Raw genomic sequence first — 24,993 nt, forward strand, 5'->3', positions numbered from 1 at the left:
TCTATTTTTAAGTGAATGAAATGGTGGATATTTTGTTTGTGTCATTTGATAACTCTTAATTCATACTTAATGTAGGTCTATCTTCTCAGCTACTCAGCAGACTGAGGCAGGAGGATAACAAGACCAGGATGATATAGACAACTTATGAGATTCTATCTCAAAACAATTAAATGCAAGCATAATCTGGGTCCTGGATTTAGTCACAAAAATAAGAAAGCACATTCTAATGCTAATTAAATCAAAAACACCCATCACTCCCTGTCCATTTTCCTAATTCTATTGAAATGTAAAAGTTGATGTTGACCTGTTGTCATGATTTACCAATTGTTTTGTTTTTAAAAAGTTCAGAAGATCCTAGTAACAGGATACATCCTTGACTGACTTAAGAATGTCAGTGGGTCGAGTCTGTTGCTGGAAAACCGACAAAGCCAAATCCATGACCTCAGTTTTCACTTGCACTAGAGCATTTGAGCTTTAACTCAGAGTTAGTCTTCCCTACTGGGTCCAAATCGCATCAGTATTTTCCAGTTATTAACTCAGCCACTTTGCAGAGTAGTTACAAGAACCAACTACAGCCTGTCTGGAGATGGAAGAAACAATGCAAGAAAACCCCTTAACGCATCTAGGAAAAGAGAGGGTCTCAGCACAGAATCTGCTTTTCTGATTCGACTGCAGATACAAAAGATTTGTACTGTCCCTATACTATAAAGTAGCTTTCTACATAATAAGGGCATATTAATATGGCATAAGCATGCTTCCAGCCATATGCTCAGATGTGGGATTGGAGTTTTGCCACAATGATGGTGACTGTGGGCTTCTCTGTTTTGGTCCTCAAAACGTACAAATCCTGTATGGCACATTCCCAACTCAGCGTAACACTCTGTTTTCTCTTACTACTTAGTTATAGCTCATATTCCTAGCATATGCTTCATACTGTCAACAAAAGAGAAAAGCCTATTTCAATTTGGACCAAATTTAGTGTCTTTAAAATATTCAAATATGCTGTTTTACAATAACATATGGCCGTGAACAATGTTTTTCATTTTTTTTCTAACAGTATCTCTCTTTAAGGATAAATCATGTATTCCAAGATTAAATTAAATGGGCCCTGCTGTTAGAGAAAAATGTTTTGTGCTACAACTTGGCTTCCTACATTAGTGTTTATTAAATCTTTAAAAACTTAAATAACCCCATGATAAAATTCAGGAATATGAAAAATTGCATGTGTTTATACTATAATGGGTTTTAGTACATTATAAAGTAATATTAAACCAAATGACTTTATAAACTAGAATAACAGGACTGGGCTTTGGGTGGTATCATATAGTGTCAAATTAAATTATCGAGCAAGGTTCTGGGAGAATAAGTCTCTTGCTGGGCCTCTTCTCTTCCCTTTGTCATCTTAGTGGTAGATAAAGTTGATCATATTCACATACTCCTCTCAAAAGTGGAGAGGAAATAAAAACAGTCTTCCATTTCTCCTTTAAGGTTTATAATTATACATCTATATTCTATGTTTAGTTTTGAAAATCTTTCCATAGCTATCAAAGCATACTAATCATCCACCAGGCTCCAAGAAGAAGTCATTCTAAATTAGCACAGGCCGTGGATCTGGGTTTCTTAAGGCTTACATGTTGCCAGTTGATATAATCCTTATACACATAGTATAGTTTGAAATAGACTCACTGCCTTTACTTCCTTTTCTAGCAGCGAATTTATTTATTTCAAGATACCAATAGCAACATTCAGTAGTCTTACATATTCATATGTGTCCATAAATCAACTGTATGTATATATATATATATATATATATATATATATATATATATATATATATATTCACTTTGTTCCCCTCAGAAGAATTAAAGTCTAATTGATGAGGCCACTGTACCCCTAGTATAGTCCCTGGCTGTAATAAATGAATGAGTATAACTAAAGCAATGCATTATCTTGTCCAAGGTTATACAATGGACTCATATTAAAATAATTATTGGAAGAACAATCCCTGTGGAGTCTCGTGAAGCACATTCTTCTATGCTGCCTTTTGTGCACAATTAGTCTGAGGATAGCTAAGAATTATCTGTCAGTCCTTAATAGTCTGCTGCCATCTCAAGATAGCTATAAAAAACTTAACATACTTGGAGCCATGATTTGCTAAACAGGATAGGTCATAAACAACATTAGCTTCAAGGTTATGAATATATGAAGTAGGCATGATAATGTTTTTCAAAATTAACTATTTGTATTTCAACTGAATTGTTAATTCGTCTTTTAATAAGTAAAAAACAAGAATCAGTTACTACGTTGAGAAGTCGCTGTGTCCTTCCCATGTTGTTATTAGTGTCATGATGTGCAGAGGAAGAACAAATTAAAGAACAAATATATTTTACTCTATCGTTATGAATATATGAAAGTGAACTCTATCTTTTTGCTACCAAAAATACCTTGTACTATTTATTAAAAAGTGCTAAATGGAGCAACTATGCCTTACAGATTATATCAGGAAGCAAAGAAACAAAGAATGCATTCTTCAAGCACATTTTGTACTATATTACTGAAGAGTTGGAGAATTTAGTAGTTCCTAAAATTTCCTTCAAAAAGGCTATATAGTGAAATACCATACGAGAAGTATTATTTACTTGTTTCTTATTAAGGGATTACTTTGTTTCAAATAAAATGATTTTTCAATATTAAACTTGTTGATGTTAATTATTATATTTTATAAAATTTAGCAATGATATTACATTGTGTGATACTATTGATAACAAAATCTAATCAAATTTCTCATTTTTATGCATTCTCCCCCTTGCAATTATTTAAAAAATTGTTTCACCAAGAAGACTATTATAAATAAACCATAGAATTTTTTTAAAAATAAAACAATTTCAGAGGCAGCAACCACTTCAATAACTTTTGCTCAGTCTCTACTGTCTCTGATTAAAAGATGAATATAAAAGTTATATCTCAAAAGCACATTCTGTCTTTTATTCAGATTGGACCGCCCTATGTGTGACACAGGCAGTGTATGACACCACACACAAATGGGACAGTAGAGTCCATTAAAGCTCACATATCCATGGTCACAAGGAATGAAATGTAAAAAGGGGCCATCGTGTTAGTGACCTCAACATCCTGAGGATGACAAGATAGGAGCTCTAATGCTTAGGAAATTGCAGTCTCTGTTCTTTAAGAGTCCCGGGGAGTCTGTCTTTGTCTACTAATTGCAATACATCTCCACCAGTGGTGCACAGTTCGGGCAATGGGTAGCATCATAAAGATATTTTAAACAATCCATTACAATCAGGCATCTGCTGGCCCTGATGGAAAATTAGCAGGACCCTTTTGTCTTAGTGTAATTCTCCTTTCCCTTAAGAGTTCAAGAAGATGATTTATAAAGCTATTCTTACAATAGTTTTTTTTTAAATGGCATTTGAGCTAATTGACTTAAAGAAAATCATATTTGTTACTCTGGCACATGCTTATGTGTGGTAAATATATCTTATAAATTTAGCTGTCTCCCCTGAGACCCTGCTTCTCATTTGGTCATTGTCTATGATGATCATAGAAGTCTGGAACTTAGTTCAACTCTGCTTTGAAGGAGAAAGTTCCTTGATTTCCTAAGACGTTATGTCAAGGAAAAAGAAAAAGAAAACTTGACAGTCATCCTTGCATCTTAGTCTTATGGATTAGCCTTTATTGCTCGTGGATAAGATACCATGGTGTGAAAATTGATTTACAATCTCTGTCTCCAAGTTCTAAATTACAAAGGACAATATGCTTACTGTGCCTTTGATCTGAGAAAAAAGAGAATGAAATGCATCGGAAGAGTATATTAATTACTTCTCTACCTGGAATTAGAAAAAGAAAGCCTGAGTTACTGCTAAAAATTCCATCTAAAATACTGGTTCTAGTAGTCCCTACTTACCAGATAGTGGTTAGACACATGTGTGTTGCTTAAAGCATGAATAATGTGTTGAAAGAAATTCATACACTTATTCTCTCTCTTAATATAATTTAAATAAAATAAAAATGAGTATCCAAGGACTTTTTGTAATATACAACTGTTCGCCTTTCTGTATATTATTTATAATAGAAGTCATCTTTATATCCAAACATTTCCAGTGTTTCATAGAGTTAAATTCCTTCCTACCATAAACTCTTCCCTTTGGTGATTGGGTCTTCCAGTCATCTCTCACCTTCATTGTTTAGGACTTCCTTTTCTACTGAAATAGCTATACTATGCTCTCACCAGCCCTATGAAACAGCAAAGACATGAACTCAAGAATACTTGTCTGTTTGGGGGTTGTTACATACGGGAACCACACTGAGAATATTAGTCAGTGTATCATTAACTTTTAAGGAAAATGTATAGTTGGGGCCTGAAGTAAATTTAAAAAGAGCCTAACTTCTAGGATATATTGGGCTTGAGTTTTGTCTCATACTTTACTGGATGCATGATACACAGTAAGTTATTTGTTTTCTTAGCAGTTTTAGCAATGACAATTTACAATATGATTTTCCATATAAAGTAGCTTAGCGTTATCTCAGTATATAGGAAGTGGCCAGTACATACTAACTTTTTATTGCTACCAACATTTTAGTTAAGTGTATTTAGCTAGAAACAGTTGGGTAACTTATATGTTGTGATTTAGACAGTTGGCAAGGAATTAAGAAAAAATAAATCACCTCCAAGATACATCCATCTTTGTTATTATTAGAAATCTCAAAAGTTACCTTGGAAGAGGGAATGCATTCACACAGTATGATTAAAATAGCATGAATTATCTTTTAAATAATGAGTCTATCAGAGACAACTGTGACGATTAGGCCACATGATGCGATTCTCTAATGGAGTTCTTCTAATATGTTGGAGAAACACAGATACAAAATCCTTAGAACTTGTAGAAGATGATTGCAGAAGACATGTTTAAGTTCTAAGTTGGGAAATGTGGCATGAAGGTGGGAGTGTAATAGAGGAATCAAGAGGAACTGTTACTATAAAGATGCGCGATAAAAGGGAACATGCGCCATATAGCCAAGAACACTGAGAGTTATGGAGATATTTTAAGTGGATGCTAAGTGGGTATAGAGGAGAACAGCAAAGGGGTGTTTGGTGAAGGCCTGAAGTAAACTTTACAAAAACTTTGCTTTGGTTTATCAACCAAGTTTATTTTCACTAGTGTAAGTTCTGATGCTTGGTTTCTCTCAGCGGTACTTCTGAGGGAGATTTTTAAGGTTCATATATTAATTCCGGTCCTGTTCTACTTTGTTCTTCATATCTAGCACGTGAAGGACCCAGAATGTAAAGCAAGGCAGAAAGGCTTAGTTCAAGTATCCGTGGCCCCGAAAACAACATACTTATCCTTTCATTTTTTTTAAATTCATTTCTCTATATATGTGAGGTGCAGTGAGGACAGCAATGCCATCTCCATTAAAAGACACTAACATTGATGAAGAAAGCTAAGAATGCTGTATGGCAAGGCTCACCTCAGAATTTTGTCTATTTCAAGATCATAACTCTTTCTGGGACCAACTTAAGGTAAGTCAAAAAATTATCCTAAAACTATCTGATCTGTTGCTTTCATGTCTTCTTAATTTATTTTGGTAGTATAGAGATAACAGGGAAGATAATAGAAGCTGCCTACCTGTGAGCTCTCTCCTAGTTATCTTAATCCAACATTATATTGAAAATGCTTGTAGTTCTTTCATTTATCCATTTATCCAATGAATATTTGTCATAAGTCTAGTAAATGCACAAGGATATAAAGTGATAAGTAGTCACAGCCTCTGCTTTCGTGTCATGTGGCTAATTTTAGTGAAAATGCCTCTTTAGGGTAGGATTTCCTCCCATATTTATTAAATTAATATTTACGTTATCATAAAGCAAAATATACTATTATTAGAATTATTGTTGTTGTTATTCATTCTTTCTCATAATATAAATTAGGATGCTGAACCTCCATAAAACAGGAACTTTCTGAATCTGAGATTTACAATCTTTTAAGAAGTATTAGATAAAGTTTTAGTCTAAATGCTTTCCTTTGGATTTGGCTTTTTCCTGCTAAAACTCACGTGATTCTGACAGCCAGTGAAATCTGCTGTATGGCACCTTTAAAGGGTGGTTATGCCATGGGTCCTTGGCTGTCACTAGGAGTTTGGATTCCTTCCAGGACTGGATTTGTTTTGGTGAGGAAGAGTGAACTCTCATGAGTGTTTGCACTCTTATAAAGCTGCTCTTCCCTGACATCATCACTTCTGCAGCACTCACCCAGCATTTCCTTTCCCGTCATGTTCAGATCAGCACAATATCCTTATCAGATGCCAGAAAGATGTGGCTCTCCCCTCTTAGGGCTTCTATTTTTCAGAACTGTGTGCTAAAAAATCTTTTTGGTGGGTAATTAACTAGGCTCAGAGGTTTGCCACAACATCATAAAATTGACCAAGAAAACTCATAATACACTACTGGACAGTAGACACTGTTTCTGGGGACAGGGACCTTCTTTCCTGTTTGTTCCATAGATTACCTCACTACAATGCTGATCATAACCTCAGGATACATTCTAGGCGAATTTGTGTTGATTGCCATTTTGTCACTATTACTAGCATCTCAGAGAGTTTTTTTCTTGTGAAGAAGAAATGTGTACTTTGTCTCACTCTTTTCGCACTGTTACTTCATAAATATCTGGTTCCTTTGTTCAGGACATGTGGTATTACACCATGGCAGGAGCAGATGGTGGGACACAACTCATCTCATTGCCACAAAGCAAAAATGATAAAAGTAAAAAAAAAATTAAAAACACAGAAAGAGACTGAGGTCCTATGATCATCTCTAAGAGTATTAAGCATCTCCCAGGCCCCTTCCCTTAAGGGCTCATTTCAGCAGCACCTTTCTAGGCACAGATCACTGAGACATTCAAGATGAAACATCTTAGAATCATAAAAATGTCTTGTGGAATTTCTTGAGTTGAGTTTAGAATACATGTCTGAAACTCATCTATTTCTCTCCCATCTTTTGCTTTCACAGGAGTTAAGTCTTCATACTATAGCAGCAGGGATATGGGCTTACATTTTTTTTATTGTTGCTGTTGCTGTAAAACACAAATCAAAGCTTCTTAAGGAAGCATTTGTGTAGTCTCTACTTGCCCGTCAGAGACATCATTGAGGAAAGTCAAGGCAGGAACTTAAAAGGTTGCTCTTGCTTCTGCTTTCATACAGCACTGCCTCCAACCAGGGAACACAGGAGCAGCCACCGAGAACAGCAGAAAGGAAGGAGTGCTGCTGGTTAGCCATGACCCAACTTAACTTTTGTACATAGCTTTTGTACATAGCCTACATCACCTGCTTTGCAAATGATACTGCCCAACTGGGACTTCCTATATCAGTGAACAAACCTGACATTCTCCCTACCCAGAAATGTCTACAGACTAATCTGTTCTGAGCAATTCTTCAACTGAGAACCCTTTCTCAGATAACTCTAGGCTATGTTAAGGTGACAGTTAAACTCACTGACTGTTCCAGAGTCAATCTTTTTCTGGAAAATGAACATTTGGGTTTTAAGATGATAGTATTGGAAGGAGAACACCTTTGTCATAACAGATATAAACAAATGAACAGCAGTAGCATCATTTATTCTAAATCGATGGTCATTGTCTGGACACCCAACATATGCAGGGTATTACATTGATTGCTACATTAATTGAACAGTAGGATCCCTAAGTTGATAAATGCATATTCTCAATGTAAATTGGTAGCTAAGTACATCTTGTCTCATTCATTACTCTTTACAACATTACAAGTTGAGAATTATTGTCTCTACTTCCCCAGTGAGGTGCAGTTAATTGTTCAAGCTCTTGTAACTGAATGACCAACTTCAATCCTGATTCATGGAAGCCACCAAATTCCTATATAGTTAAAGCTATGCCATACAGATAAAAATATCCAGTCTGCCCAGGATCCAGCAATTCCACTCTTGGACGTATACCCCAAAAATGCTCAATCATACTACAAAAGCATTTGTTCAACTATGTTTATAGCAATATTATTTGTAATAGCCAGAACCTGAAAACAACCTAGATGCCTCTCAACCAAAGAATGGATAAAGAAAATGTGCACATTAGAGTACTTCTCAGCAGTAAAAAAACAATGATATCTTGAATTTTGCATGCAAATAGATGGAATTAGAAAACACTCTCCTGAGTGAGGTAACCCAAACCCAAAAGGATGAATATGATATGGACTTACTCATAAGTAGATATTAGTTTTACACAAAGGACATTGAGCCTATAGTTCATAATCCTAGAGAAGCTAAGTAATAAGGTGAACCCTAATAAAAACATATATAGACCCACCTGGAAATTGGAAACATACATGATTAACTGGCAGGGTTAGGAGTGTGGTGTGGGGAGAGAGGTGAGGGTAGGAAAAGAAGAGGAGGGTAGAGAGGGAGGGTAGAGGAGGACTTGAGGGAATGGGAGGGTCAAAATGGAGGAAGAACAGAGATGAGAGCAAGGAAAGAAGGTTAGTAGAAACCTGGCTCTAGAGAAATTCCCAGGAATCCAAAAGGATAACCCCACCTAGGACCCTGGGCAATAGAGGAGATCGTGCCCGATCTTGAATTGCCCTGTAGTCAGACTGATGATTATCTTAAATATCACCATAGGGCCTTCATTCAGCAACTGATGGAGGCAGAGGCAGAGGCAGAGACCCATATTAGAGCACTGGACTGAGCTCCCAAAGTCCATTTGAATAGTGGAAGGAATGAGAATATGAGCAAGGAGGTCAAGGTCATGATGTGTTCACCCACTGAAACAGTTTGCCTGAGCTCACCAACTCCACCTGGGCTGGGAAGGAACAAGCACAGGACCAAACAAATCCCTTCGAATGTGATTGGCAGTTGCATGGCTGGGGCAGACTGTGGGGCCTCTGACAGTACACCAGGATTTATCCCTGCTGCATGTACTGGCTTTTTGGGATCCTATTCTCTTTGGATGGATACCTTGCTCAGCCTAGATATAGTAGGGAGGGCCATGGATCTTCCACAAGTCAATGTGCCTTACTCTCTCTGAGGATTAGAGGGGGGTGGGGTGGGAGGTTGTGTGGAGGGATTGGGAGGAGGGGAGGGAGTGGGAACTTGAATTGGCATTTTTCAAAAAAATCTAATAAATTAAGAAAAATATCCAGTCTGCACTTGGAAAATAATTTATCTAAAGGAAAAAAATTAAGACAGTTGCTTTAAAGTTATCCAGCAAAAATTATATTAGTCAAATAAAGTTTTTGAACATGCATATTTAGTGTGGCTGTCATGGCACAGGAAGACATTTTCTTTATTGTTACCATGATCTTTACATTCATGGGATTTCATAAACAGAACTGTCTGTTCACATTGAAAGACTGTAACAAGTTCTAACAAGAAAAAGTCACAGTAGCCCAGCAGATTTGCTCATCTGGACTTTAAGCTTCCAAAATGCTTACTTTTTCCCCTCCTTTCCGTATCCTAATCATGTTGACATTTGTTTCAGAGATTAGAGGAAAAGAAACGGAAAACAGCATCTGAATGGGAAAAGATGCTCCAAGCAGCTGGTAGCCTCCAAGCAGCTGCCGAACAAGCTCTGAAAGCATTGTTCATCTCTATCCTACCAGCAAACAGCATTCTCTATAATAGCAAGTGATAGGGATGAGGAGCACCCTAGTAGCTGGACATCACACATCACTCCTAACAGGACATGCAGCACAGAGATGAGGAGTGAATAATACCCCGAGCCCTGATGCTCACTTCTGCGTGGGTCTTTGAACCATATTGTGGAAAGGCTAACAGCTATCTCAGGAAACAGTGGGGCAGTGATGTGGGAACTAATCTGATTTATATCCTAAGAGGAGGGGCATATGCTACTTCTTTTTATTTGAGCTGCACAAAAGCAGCCAGTGGCATAATGAAGCTAATCACAGGAAACTAGCTGGGCTTTGTGTGAGGCTTGCTAATTCGTTCGCCGGCAAATTTTCCATAAAGAGTTATTTACATCTCACTAACCACCAGGTTCACACCTGGGGTTGGCAACACCTGGCAGTGTTCTTAATGAGTTCACCACTGTTTCCAGAGAAAATGCTGACATTAATAAATGTAATGTTACCTTTATCGTGAGGAAAGTACAAACATAAATGCAGTGGATTAGTAAAGGTCACTGCAATCTAACTCCGTTCGGCGCTAATGTAGCTTGACAGTATTTGCAAGCCAGGAAGGAGATGGAGAAAAAGCCTTCTGTGATAACTCGATCTTTCATGGCGCTGCCTGATTGCATAAGGGCACCTGCTTAGGTGATTTTGCCCTGTACGATGCTTTTGGCATTTTCCAAAATGGCACCTGAGTTTCTGTCATATTCCATCGAGTCTGTCACTAAATTCTCCTGATGCTTTTCTCCATATTTCTCAAGTCAGTCCCTTCATTTCCATTTTCAAGGTCTGCCAGAGTCCTGGCCCGACCTGCCTGAATACATTACCACAGCTGCCTCCAACACAGCTAAGAAAAGAAGCAAACGTGGCTGTCTTCACCTGATGTTTTTGCTAATCCGGAAGCCCACTAATAATTCCTGAATGCTTGCTAGGTCTATTGTTCAGGGTCGTAGGATCAGGTAAAGAGAAGCAGGCAGTTTCTACTCTCACAACGTCTGGTATTTAAGGACGCACAATTAAATAATATTAATGAGGAAAGACACCATTTAGTATGTAGAAACTAAATAGTTACCTAGAAGCAAAGCAGAGGATGCTTGCTGACCTGTTACAGCCTTTAATTTGACTATCAAGTTTTTTTTTAATTTGTTAGTCTCTTATCCCTCAGCTTTTGTACAAATATGACAAATGCAACTTAGATTTCCCAAAATAAAAGCACATTCATTCCCTTATATCCTGGAATAACACATGCCATATATATTTTTCATTGGATATTCTACCCTTTTAGGCTAAATTTGTGCCTTACTTATCCACATTTGTCATTGTCCCCCTTATTTATGATGATTTTTATTCTTTTTTAACTGGCTCAATTCTGTAAGTTCTTCCGGTTAAGCCTTGAGTTTAAATTGTGTTGGCACATAGTACTTATGTATGTGCGCACACACACACATACACACACACCACCACCACCACCACCACACCACAACATACTGGGAAAATAACCCAGGGCCTGTGCATGCCGAGCAAACTCTCCCCCTCCCTATAAATGGTTACAGTCAGGTTTATTGCTAGATAGACACTAAGCTTTGACTAGTTTTCATAACTTCTTAAATTCACTGGAGCTGGGAGGGTGACAACTTTTCACAAGCTTGCAGTACGTTGCTGAGCCAAACATGAGTGGTATTAGTGAAGGCCTTCAGTCCTCTGGTCAGTGCCTATGAGGTGGTTTCTAGGTTGTTCCTTCTCTTTCCAGAGTCACTTGCACTTTGGTGTAACCTCCTTTGTTACAGAATCCCAATTTTACTTTACTTTTGACTATTTCTCTTTTATCTCCAGAATTCATATACCTCTGACTGGATAACTTAGCCAGAAACTTCTCCCTTACTCTGTCCTGCTTGGGCAATAGCCATGGCTGATCATCTTTAGGTATCCAAATAGAGTTCTTCAGACATTCCCATTTTGTAGATCTGAATTTGGGGATGGCAATCTCACAATTTTTTGAATCAGGAAAAGTAAAATGCTAGCTCTCTCTCTCTCTCTCTCTCTCTCTCTCTCTCTCTCTCTCTCTCTCTCTCTCTCTCTCTCCACCTCCACCTGTGCTGTGATCTATCCCACTTATCTTTGGTGTCTGTTGCATCATTGATGTCTAAACCGAAAAGATTCCACCACACTGTGATTTTCACAACCTACCAGTACAGAAGAGCAATTTGGAGTTTGTATTACAGAAGATTTATAAATAACTTCTATATGGTCATGATAGTGGGATATAACCAGCCAATCTTTAGCAACTATTGAACTGGAATTTAGGCCCCAGAGAAACTGGCACTTTGTATAGTAAACTACAAGCACCAAGTAAACACTATTAGAAATAATAGCCCAGCAATTTCTGAAAACTGCCCCAAAGCTTACATATTTTTCCATAATTGGTTTATAGAGTGTATACACGATGTTAATCCACTCTTTTAATAACTGTTTTCAAGCTATTATAAAATAACCATAACTGCTTGAAATTAATTTTTAACAAGGTGTCTATCGTCAACTATTTATCATTTATAACATGCATGGCAAAAGCATTATCAAACATTTATTAAGTATTTATAAAAAATTCCTACTTCTAGCATGTGTTATAAATATATTATTAATTTCTCTTTAAATTATTAATAACATATCTATGAAAATGAATATGGAAGTAACATTTATTATATGAAGGCATTTGTGACCCTTCAAATCCCTCAGGTATACTGCCACATGTACCTTAGGTAGACCTGAAGAAAATATTTTCTTATGTAAAATATAATATTTATATTGGCACCCTGATACATTTAAGGGACATTCTGCTAACTGATAAGGAGCTTGGGGCAATGACTTGAGACTTTTTCATTACGATGCTTAACTCAATGGGGCAATAGAATCATTTTATGTTTAAGCATTTGATCTATTTTGCCTATTTGCAAGAATTCCATATTGCAGAAAAGAGAAAATACCTATTCACCAAATAGGAGACTGATGCTTGGTCCATATCTCAAGCATTATGAACCTACTGAGAGAGAACTTGGGTTTAGAATATTACCAGAAGGACCAGAGCTGCTCAGAGGAAATACTCAGCATCTTCTTTGTCTGTGGTGTGTCGTGTTTTATGGGGGAAAAAATCTCACATCGTTCAAGGCCAAGGCAAGTGAGCTTACTGCATGAGACAAAGTCTTGGGTTATCAAGTATAACCATTTTCCATTGTGATTATCCGTCAAAGATGAGTTTAATGTGGCTTGATTATGATCTTCAGAGACTTGTATTAGCTTTGAACTGATTTTCCCTAGACTAACTCATCCTCTGATTTTATTTGAAGAGAAATAGTTTTCTCCTCCTCTTCATAGCTCTCAAAAAGGATAATTTCTCTACAGATTAAAAGAAATCACTTTCAGGCTCTTTTTCTTTCTCTACATGCTGCACCTTTCTCTGCCATTGTTGGCACAGTCTGTTTTTCACACACTTAGCAAACTTTGAAGGAAATACAATTAGTGAAACTCCCATGATCACACTCACCAACTATGACTAACCCGTATCTATTGAAATAATATAATATAAAATGACTGCTAAAGTTTACAATCTGAGCTCCCACAAGATAAGACTTCAGAATCGTTACAATATTTTCATTCTGGGTGGGAAAACTTCATCAGGACTCCATTAGAATCATCCTGTCTTCTAGGTTTTACTTAATTCTACTTAGAATTAATTCTTTTTAAAATTTTGATGGGATGAATGTGGGTCATAGATTACTGGCTTGTCCTTATTCTTGCCTATGCCATCAAATGTAGACCACGACACTTCTCAGCATTGCTATTTCCTTCCGAATGGTGCACAGTATTTGGGGAGTGGATTGTCATGTGAAGAATGTAGCAAGCAGGCATGCATAGAAGCACCTCATGAGCATCTCAGTTGCTTACCTTGTCATTACAGCAATTAACCCCGACTTCGCAGGGGTCAATTGAAGCAGTACAATGAGTGAAACGTTGGGATGTTGAGACGTTCCCAGCCCTGATGAGGCCCGAGTGCAGCTCATCCAGAGAGATGAATTATGAATGTGTACGTCACAGTCTGGTAAAAGGACAGCACTTATGCTTTGGAGGAATGCCAGAAACCTGGGTTAGGGTGGGTGGCCCTGCCAAGGTTGTTCAAATTCAATGAGTTTCTGCTACATGTTGACATTTTCTTTCTTATTCTTGCAGGACTTATTTTATATGTACAAGTGTTTTTCCTTCGTGTGTACATGCAGTGTGTAGGAGTCTGTAAACAGTGGAGGTCATAGAGGGCACTGGATCGTCTCTAACTGGAATTACAGAGAGTTGTTTAATTGCCATGTGGTTGCTGGGAAGCAAATCTCGGTACCGGGTGGGAGAAGTGATGGCTCTCGTCTACTGAGCCATTCTCCAGCTTCTCAATTGTGCATCTAATCACATTGCTGACATGCAACTGCACATATTTGTGACACCGTCTCCAAGATCTTTGCTTGCTCTTCGTGCTCTCTCTGTTGAAGGTACTTATAAGGAAGATGGCTTTAAAACAAATTTGAATAAATCGGCACTAGGAATAAGGATAGAGGGAGGCTCCAGTAGGGATGTATTGTGAAAATAAGATGTATTCGAGAAGATGGTGAATTTGAGAAGGAAATGAATCCCTTGGGTTTTTTACAGATGGCCTGCACTTTGGAGGATGATTAGACTGGAAATTGATCACATAGTACTTTGTTCCCCTTGTGGTTATACTGTGATATAGCATAGCAGATATAATATAGCCCTATATACTTCCTGTGTAGTTTAGCTTCTTTGCACATATGCCCCCAACCTCATCCTCTGGCTCCTCTGTTCTTCAAGTTCCATGCTCGCAGAAGCCTCTGCTCATGTGTCCTCAAGTTAGGGAGTCACCCTGAGTCAGTAAATCCTATCGATGTAATACTCCTCCGGACCCTTCAAAACGTTTCTATCCCATGTCCTCCAAATCCTCAGCTAGAAGCTAGCTCCGTAAATAATGATAAAAGAAGCCCACCCTGTTTTTGTAGTATTAACCATTTAACACACTATCCTAAGATAATAAAGGAGACCCGGATCTTGATGAGTTAAATTCCTTGAAGCTGAACATTTCTATCTAGAGACAGAAATTTATCTAGTATTTGACAGTAAATCTTATGCTAAGTTAGAACTCAACAAAATGCTCACATTGTTCTGTATATTAAGTGTCTGGCTGCTGTGTTTTTGATAGAATGCCCTTACTCACTGGGTCTATGATTAATGTTGACTCTGTCGTAAGCTTGCGGGGTACTGCATGCCCACAAAAGCAAAGTTTAACAGTGTTATATGCAAAAGAATCGAGTACATATCAGAATTTTATGATTCTCTTAAAACATATATCTGGTTATCCAGTTAGGACTGACTGGATACGATTATTGCATCAACAATAAAATAAGCTAACTTTAAAGACATACTGTCCTCTCTCTTCTGAAACCTGCACAGTATTCTAGAGGAGAAAGCCTGGATGTCAAAGATACGAATGTACTGAGCACTGCAAATGCAAGCCTCACAGTTGCTACGTCTCTGTCTCCAGAGGCAAGCACAGCAGGAGGTTGGTGACTTAGTAACTTTGGGAAAATTGGAAAGTCACTCATCAGCACCTCTCCCAAACACGTCAATAAATCTCAGAATCATTGCTCCATGGATTTCCACGCTCTCACAGAAATCAATTGTGTTAGTCTTTTCCATTCTAATTTTCCTTATTTTCAGTTTTAACGAGTGTGCCGTAATTATTTATTATTATATAATCTGGAAGTTTTTTTAATATAGTTCACAGATAAGTTTAGTGTTCTAAAACCACTCAGTGAACTGGAAAAAAATTAATGCTACTAAAGCTATATAAAAGTATGTGTGTGTATGTGTGTTATTTCAAAGCCAGAAAAAAAGTTGAAAACTGCTTACATTTTCATAAACTTTACGTCACATTAATGGTTTCACAAAATTTTCTTTGTCTTGTTTGGAGCATAGCAATGAATGTTCTCAGCGTTATAAAAAGCAAAGTTGAAATAAGTGTAATGAACTTTTGTGCCATAAAATTAGTAGATTTTTCATTGAATTATACAGTAAAGGCTAATCTTTGTATTTTACGAGGGTAATGCTGCCTTCAAATGAGTTTGAGCAGGTGTGAACGTAAAGGAAGCACATTTCATAAGTATATGACAGGAGACCAATAATGCTAATTAAATTTGGGATGAATGCGGCCAGATTATGTTTATAGAGGACTTAAATCTTTTAAAGGCTAGCAAATAGATATCAAAGGTCATCCAATCAATAGAGATAAATAATGAAAGTCTTTAGAAAAAGCCTGTATGTGACAAGTAAGAAGGTGGCCATGTCATTCAATTCGGGGGAATTTAAATATTGAAAAGTCAATTGTTTGGGCATTAAATTTAAATGACCAGAATAATGAAATGTGGGCATGAAAGGAAATCCATGTGTTCCTCGATGTTGCATGCCAGAAATCCCCCTGGATTTAAGGTAACTGTTCTCCAGGGATAAGGCACACATCCTGCTGCGTACATCGCCTGCTTTTTGTTGTTGTTGTTGCTTCTTTGTTTTCAAATCTTTGTCAAGCCAGTAAGACAATCACAGATAGTTAGATCTGCTGAAACCAGACTCAGTTCCCAGCATCTGTAGATGGAAGTGGGACCTGCGCTTGGACGAGATTGAAGCAATGCTCTTGGGTTAGAGTCGGCTGCTTCTTCCAAGTTGCCCTTGTCTCCTTAAGCGTTCGATACTGCTCGATGCACAAGTTGACAAATAAATCTTACTGTTTACAGAATTTTAAGAAATGCTTAGGTGAAGGCGCACCTCAAAACTCATCAGGTAAGGGAGATTAAATTTATGTCACAATTAACATAGCAGGATATAGGTTTCAGAAAATAGCCAATGTCTTTGCATTCTGCCACCAGGGGGCAGTGTGAGCAAGGAGGAAGTAACTAAGATCAAACAAAATCTTCTGTATGTGGCCTTGGGAGGCCGCTTTCTCTCCTCCATCAGCACTCCTCGCCAGTGAAAAAAACTGAATTTAGAAAAACAAAGAAACAAAATAAGGGGAGTCGAGAGAAAAAAAAAAAACTAGAAGAGGGGAGAAATAAAATTAGCAAAAAAAATATAAAACCTAGTAGACAGAGGCTTTGAAGAGACAAAGCACTGATTTCTGCAGGTTAAAAAACACAGGCACTTTCTTCTCTGTGTCAACTTGTGTGTAGTCCTGGAATCCTGTAAGCCTAGCCGGTGCCAAGCAATGTCACTCTAGATTTCTCCCATCATCTTTCTGTGTAAGTCTCGCTTCTCCGTGAATCAGAAGATAGCCAGTCTCTCGAGACAGACCCCCTTGGTAACCTGGTGTGCGAGGGATGCATTATCTGATACTTTCGTCTCGTGGGGTACACAGAGGGAAGCAGGGAGTCTCCCACAGATTGCTCTAAACCAGCTGCCCCAGACAAAACTGTAAAGACACACAAGTTCAGATAATGTTTGCCTACTAGGGCCTGAATTTATTTTATTTTAGCACGAGGGAATTGATGAGATGCAAGCAACAATTATACTGCAAATTTTCTCCATTCTCGATTGCAGAGCCTGCACACTGCGTGTTGAAAAGATGATAAAGAGGGTCTGAAAGAAGGAAATCTGCCAAAATTGTATGAGCTGGGATGCCACAGTGTTCTCTTTCATGGGAATCCAAAACAATTCTCTATTCTAAGGCTGTTTTTAGATGAGATTCCCTAATTAGATATAGAGCTCCCTAAATTTTGTGAACCATTCTAAAAGTGTAAGCATAGCAAATGCCTTCTACAATGCACCATTAACTCTGGGAAGTCTAATATAGAAAATATTTTGGGGGAAAAAAAAAAACCATTAGATAATTCACAGAGAACTGTCCTTGATGCAACTCAAAGATTTATGTCTTATGTGCCTTTCTCATTATTATGAGCTAATAAACAAATTTTCTAGCAATAGAGTTTTTAAGTTTGCATTTTCATTTTCTCATCAAATATTTGCACACTAGTCATTTTAAATAAAAATAATTAGTTGAAGAAGTATAAGTTACTTGGAGTATTTTGTTGAAGGTGTATTCTAGTCTTTTCTTTGAAAAAGAAAGCAAACATAGATGGGAGCTTCAGAAAGCCTGACATACCGCGTATGACATTCAAGTACAATAGGCTTGTCCTTTGAATAAAGAACACAGGAGTACTAGGAGACCTAGGGTACACAGAAGTCTCTCCTCTTCACCAGTGCATGAATAATCATAAGTATGTGATTCCACTGCCACCTAGTGGTGCAAAGAGCCAGTCTTTCTGTACAGACGAATGTTTTGCATACAAGGCAGTGGCAATTTCATAAGTAAACAAAGAATTGTACACCAGATGGCTGAAGAGGCTCAGTAAGAGCATTAATCCCTCTTCTCTTATAGATTCTTCCCCCAAAGCTTCACGATTTCCATTGATAAAATCCTCGGGTGTCTGCAGACATGCACTGCACGCGCTCTCAGCACCCCAGGCAGAAATGGACGAAAACAAGCTTCAAGTGTCAGAACACAAAATACAGTGTTTTTTTTTCCCACTGCTTTAAAGAAATCTCTCTTTTATAAAGTCCGCTTAAGATTTAAATCTCTATTTTACTTCTCTAGTGGAAAACACAAACAAAAACCTTTACCCCTTGGAGGATCTATCAAGCACATCTTTCTTGCCCTGAACTGCCAGCCTTCTAGGAATGAAATCATTCAACTAGTGATCAATCCAGGATGCAAACTGTTGGAAAGAACTCCTTCTAATATTGACATCTCTATTACAGGCAGCGACGATGCCAGATTGTGTCTGCAGATTAAGGTCATTTTAAAGGCTCGGGGAAGAAGAAAATGTCTTGGAAGGCATCACATTCTTCTTTGAGACAGGGTTAAAGAACCATTGCTATTTACTCATTGTAGATTTGCTTTTCTGGGCATCGTTATTACAGCAGGCACTAAACCATAGGGGGGAGAAAAAGCCGCAAACAAAATTTCAAGGGAAGTAACCACAATAAAAATAAATAGCAGGCACAAGCAGAGTGCCCAGTGTCTGATGTGACGTTAAGAAAAATTCTGAGGTTCCATCGTTGAGCTTGTTTTAAGTCACCACAGAGGCCATTCTTCTTCTTGGTATACACAGAATTATACAAAGGAACAGACAGATAATATACCTTAGAAGGTCTTTAGGAGTGCATCAATATTTAACAGCAAGGGAAATCTCTGATTTACAATTTTCAGATCTTCTGGCCATAACACCTGAATGATAGCGATCATCCTTTCACCCCATGATCATCCCTTTATTTTGTCAAGGAGACATTCTGCTGTAAATTTCCTTGATAGCTGTAGTGTAATTAGTAATTTTATTAATGATGTTTCAAGGCTATGGACATAAAGCCAACACACCAGGCAGGGGACATCTTCAGTCCAGTTCGATTCATTCCTGCAGCTTACTTTTTAGTACACCTTATGGTGTCTCGTGGTCGAGGTCAAGTGCACCTCCCAGTTTCCCAGGAGATGGCTTATAATCTCAACTGTTTCAAATTAAAATCCACATGTCAAAGGAGAAAAGAGCATTTCAACATGAGGAGAGCTTTGATGGTCACCATCATCCTACACTATTTCAATAAAAGAATAGCAACGTCTATTCAATGAAAAGTCATGACATCCATGAAGTTAAAGGTTTTTATAACAACGAGCAATTAGTTAAATGTCACACATGGAAGCAAAACAGCAATTTGTAGATTTCTGTGGCTCAGTGCCTTAATTACTTATATTGCAACGTGTTTCAGGCCACTAAAGACAGGGCTATCCAGAAGTCCCCAGGCAATTAAAGACAAATCATGCTCAAACATGAACAGATCTTGGAGAAATAAATTGGAAAAACAGATTTTTTTGTTTGTAATGTTATTAGGTAGATAAATCACTGGGAAGAACAAGCCAGTGGGAAAAATACAGCACAAACTAAGATTAGTCCCCTTTAACACTCTCTGGAGAATATGCAATTTTCCCCAAGAAATCAATATCAGTTCAATTGAAGATAAATTACAGGAGAAATCAAAAACGGACACTTCATGAGCAAGCAATAACAGTATTGTTTCCTTCATTGCATAGTACACTTTGATCACAAAACAATGGCAAGGATGTAGGACTGATATTGATTATTTTAAAATCTGTTTTCTCAGTAAATGATTCCTTGCATATAGGAAAATTGTCAGGCTGACCAGTAGACTCTGTTTTATGTTTCAATATTTTCTGAAGTTCTGACTTTCTTATAAATAAGAGAAAATTTGTATGTTGATATTTTTCTGTTTTATTCAGTTGATATTTTAAATTCTAATTGTGATCCTCTTTTTTTTCTCCTTTGAGAAATGTGTCCATATCTCCAATCATGTGGCTTTGCAAAAATCCAAACCATTGAAACAGATACTGACAATAATGTATAATGCATTTTATCTTTAAATAATTTTTGGTATACATATACATATACAAAACTTAAGTATGAAAGTAAATCACACATTAATGAGCTGAAATGCTTGTATATTTGTGGGTAAGTCATTAAATCTTGACTTATTATTTGATACAGAAGGACACAGAGCCTTGTCAATGCTTCCAGAGTTGATAGATATTTAGATTTTATTGCTGTCCATACTAATAATGCTGCTTTTCTCAAAGAAATATGACAAAACATCAGAATATGTATGGGGCATTTTCAAAGGACTGTTGAGAGTTTTGTTTTAAACTGAACCCAAAATTCATTTAATGATTTTTTTTTTTTTTTTGTAAACTGTAACTCAACTCTGTGAACCAAACAGCAGCTTTTAACATCAAACATTCAAACCCAAGGCACAGTATACCCCAAGGGTGGACTAGTTTGATATTTAAATCCTGAAGAATGAAAACAGTAAAATATGCAGAATTTGTGGTTTCTCCCATTAAACCAGCAAGTTTTTATCAGAGCAGAAAGCTGTGTGTGGAGTAAAACCATGGGAGTTCACATCAGCATGTAGCAGCAGCTTTAACTGGTCCACCGCTGTACTTCCCTTTTAGACAGCATATTATTGTATTCCAGCTGAATGGTGCCATTCTCAACTGGTTTTATAAACAAAGTGTTTTGCTGTGGGACAATGGTCTGTACCCTGTCACTTTTATTTTAAATAAACGCTGATTGGTCAGTAGCCAGACAGGAAGTAGAGTTGGGGCTATGAGAACAGGAGAATTCTGGGAAGAGGAAAGATCCAGTCTGTTGTTGTCACCCAGAACACAGAGGAAGCCAGACACAGAGCAAGCAAGATGGGACTGCCTTGCCAAAAAAGTACCAAGCCACATGGCTAACACAGAAAAGAATTATGGGCTAATATAAGTTATGAGAGTTAATAAGAAGCCTTAGCTAATAGGCCAATCAGTTTAAAATTAATTTAGATCTCTATGTATTTTATTGGGACTGAATGGCTGTGGGACCTGGCAGGACAGAAATTTAGCTCATTGAGAGAAATTGACTGCCAAGTAACTTTTGACTTTAACAGTGAAAGACACTTAGGTTTTTAATTATACAGAACACAAATCACAGATTTAGATAAGAGATCATAGGAAGGGTATTGTAATGTATCTATTGAGATGTCACAATGTATTCACTTTCCTACTTCTTTTTGGTACATGTGAACGATATTAATTTGAAGTGAAATAAGTATTTTCATGAAGGAGTTTGTGTAGTGCTGGCAGCAGCTTTAAAGTCTATGTCATCATCCTTTGAAGTAGAGAAAACCTCAGCTTGGAGACCATTTAGAGTAACATTTCAGCAGAAGTTCAGAGATTTCTGGTTTTAGTACTTGGCTTAACATTCTGATCAGGTGCCTTGATCTGCTCTGATGCTGAAGTTGTAAAGGAAAGTCTACATGCAACATCTCTAAAACAATGTAAGTCTTTGGTGTTGTGGACTAGTCAGGTCAATATTACTAGAGAGTTTTAGATTACATGGGGTTATTATAAAATATGCTATATGATTAAAAACTACAGATTAAAGTCCAGAGTTTGTGTTATGTTGGCTAACTATTTCTGGGCTTGGGGCCTGCTATGGAGTATGGTTGCCCAGTGACACTCCATTGGAGAAAAATAATTTTCACTTTTTCAACAGGTTTCCATTGCAAAAAGCTTCTTGGCTATGGATGGGACTTCATGACCACTCCCCTTCCGAGTGCTTCGATATTGTCTGGTTTCTACAGAGACAGCCGAGTCAAGATCTTGGAAACTCATAAATGGACAGCTTTGGAGACTCCACGGGACCCACCCAGACCCTCCATATGTGGGAGACGGCTGTGAGGTTTGGACAATCTGTGAGGCATTAGGGTACTATCTATCCCTGATGCATGACATAGCTTACTAGAGTCCTTTTCCTATGGTGGGTAGGATGCCATGCTCATTCTTAATGCAGGATGGGGAGGGGCTTGGTCCTGCCCTAATTTAATGGGCCAGACTTTGTTGACCTCCCATGGGAGCCCTCACTTGTTGGGAGGAGTGGATGAGGGATGGGATGGGGAGAAGGTTGGGGGGGATAAGGAAGAAGGGGTCGGGGGGAGAACTGTGCATGAAATGTGAATTGAAATTTAAAAAAATAAATTAAAAGTAATAAATAAACAAATAAATAAATGAGTGCAGGTCTTGTGTGTGCCACCACAGTCTCTTTGTGCTGTTTGTTTTGTTTGAGTATTTTTGTCTTAATGGTGTTGGGGTTTTTGTTTGTTTTGTTTTAATTTGACTTTTTTTTTTTGAGAAAGGTAGGTGGTAGAAACAACAACTACACAAAAAATTCCACAATTCTGATTATTAGAGCCTTTTATGTGATGACAGAATCCACAAGTACAGAATCTGAACAACAAGCTACGGATTAATTATGCAGAAGACAGTTGTTCTGGTTTTAGACCCTTATATTTTGCAAACTGTCACTATTCTTGATGAAAACTGTGTCTCATGCCTGGCATGGCACCACACTGGCGGATTCTTGTGAGTCTGAGGCAAATATGGTCTGGGTGGCAATTTTGATGCCTAGGCTATGCAGTGATTGAGACTCCGTCTCAAGACAAAAAATATTCTTATACTTTGAAGAGAATGAATGGTACTGCACGGAAGATAAAAAGTTATCGGCCATTCCATCCACACTGTATGTGAACGGAAGCTGTATCCTGTTTACCATTTACAGCTGAGAGCCAATAAGCTGGATAGATGAGGGCAAGTGATATGGGATTCTCTCAGTGGTATTGATAGAATTGCTACATACTTTAGGCAATTGTATAATAATGTTTGCGTTTCTAATGGATATGCTATTATGTCATTACCTTGCATATGGTAGATTTTAGATTATATATGGATAGAGGGAAAGAGAAAGAAAGAGAGACAGAGACAGAAAGGAGAGAGAGAATATATGGTAGATAATAGGAGTAAATAACAGCTAATGAACTTTCTGTGAGTTTTGCTGTTTTTTTAAACCTCCATTGTAGATGAGGAGAAGCATCACCTACAATACCATTTCCTGTGTGAGAGAGAAACAAAATAAGGCAGTTTTGAATAGTGGGTATATGTTTAAAATTTAAGCTCTGAAAGTCATGTAACTGATGCAGAATCAGGAGGTAGGAGATGACTTGATTAACAGACAATTGCCTTTTTCATTTCTACCAGAGAAATTCACCTTCAAATGGGGTGGGTATAAAAGACTCACAGTGAAAGCAGGAGAGAGAAGAATAGCAGAAGGATCTGGGTCTCAGTTGTATGGAAGCCTGAAAAGGACTGGATATTCACGATGCCCATAACTAGGGAGCAATTGGGCATGATTTGAATAGAGTACCACTACTTCCCCACACATTGGCATGCTGTATCAGACAGTCTAAGTTCTTCGGGTGGTAGCAGAAGGTAATCTTCACAAAATGATTGCCTCATATTCCAGGCCAGCATGGTCTATACAACAAGACATTTTCTGTCTCAAAATAGAAATAAAAAGTAAAACTAATGCTAAAATCTTCAACTGAAGTCAGGAAAGCTTGTCTGTGCATAAAATCACTAAAGAATTTATCTTATGAGAAAACACTAAATATATTTATTCTGGTTGGAATCTCTTCCAGTTCTTTTATTTGGAAATACTTCAGAACATTCCTGAGACGATCCCCATGTCAGAACAATGCAATATTTTGTAGAATTATAAAAGATTTCCCTAGCGAAGATTTCTTGTTGTCTGGACACATCAGTAGTAACAGTCAAGACAACATTTGCTTACAAAGGAATCTGGATAGTCTGTATAAATGTATATTCTTTCCTGAAACTTATCCAGTCAATTTGTATATCTTGTTAATTGTGATAATTTGATATCTCTGAATTCGAGCTACATAGAGCAATGTCAACTTCTAATGCCCTTCAGTAATGAGAATCCCTCTCAGAGATGGTTTTATTCAAGCCTCCTCACCGATTTGTCTTGAATTGTCTCTAATCTAATCTTTACAGTCAGAAGGATTTGTTTAAAACACAAATCTTCTTAGTCCTATTTTACTCCCTGCGATCTCTTCCTTTGTTCCCTTGGGGAGAAGAAATCCCAAGTCTTTATCTGTTCTGTTAGACTTTGTCTGATCTGGCCCTTGCTTATCTGCCTAGCAACGTCTAAGCCAATTTTCTGCCCCTATTTCAGCATTTCAGGCACATTGGGCTTATTTTTATTTCCTGAAATGTCTCAAACACTTTGCCACCTTATGGAGCTAGTTCTTGCTGCTCCATCTCATTTCCTTTCCTAAAACACTGGATGCTTTGAAATCACTCTCCTGGGAAAGTTAAACATCACTTTGCCCTGGAGAAGAGACATCTTCCTTGATGATAACTATTGGACCAGTTACTTCAATCATGCAAAACGGTTACTTTCTATACTTTTCTTATTGCCTTTAGAATGCTTAGAATTGTTCAAATCCATAGTTTGTCTTTAGTTCTGGAATTTTCTGGAGGAGAGCCCGTGTCTGTGCTCTTAACTCTGATTACTTACATTAGCATAGGTTCTGGACCAGACAATTGGTTAAGTATTTTGTACATGAACAAACCTTTATTTAGACCATTTCCTATAATATTATGAAAACAATTCCTTCTAAGTTCATATTGAAACCTGTTAACTTCTTTCTCAAAGAAAAGAAGCGACTAAAATAGGAATATTAAAATATTTCTCTGGACAAAGGGAAGTAATTTGCATAGCTAACTACTGAGGAAACTGGAAGAAATAATCACAGTCACCATGT

The sequence above is a fragment of the Microtus pennsylvanicus genome, chromosome 9 (genome assembly GCF_037038515.1).
Source record: "Microtus pennsylvanicus isolate mMicPen1 chromosome 9, mMicPen1.hap1, whole genome shotgun sequence".
In the NCBI taxonomy this organism is placed as follows: domain Eukaryota; kingdom Metazoa; phylum Chordata; class Mammalia; order Rodentia; family Cricetidae; genus Microtus; species Microtus pennsylvanicus.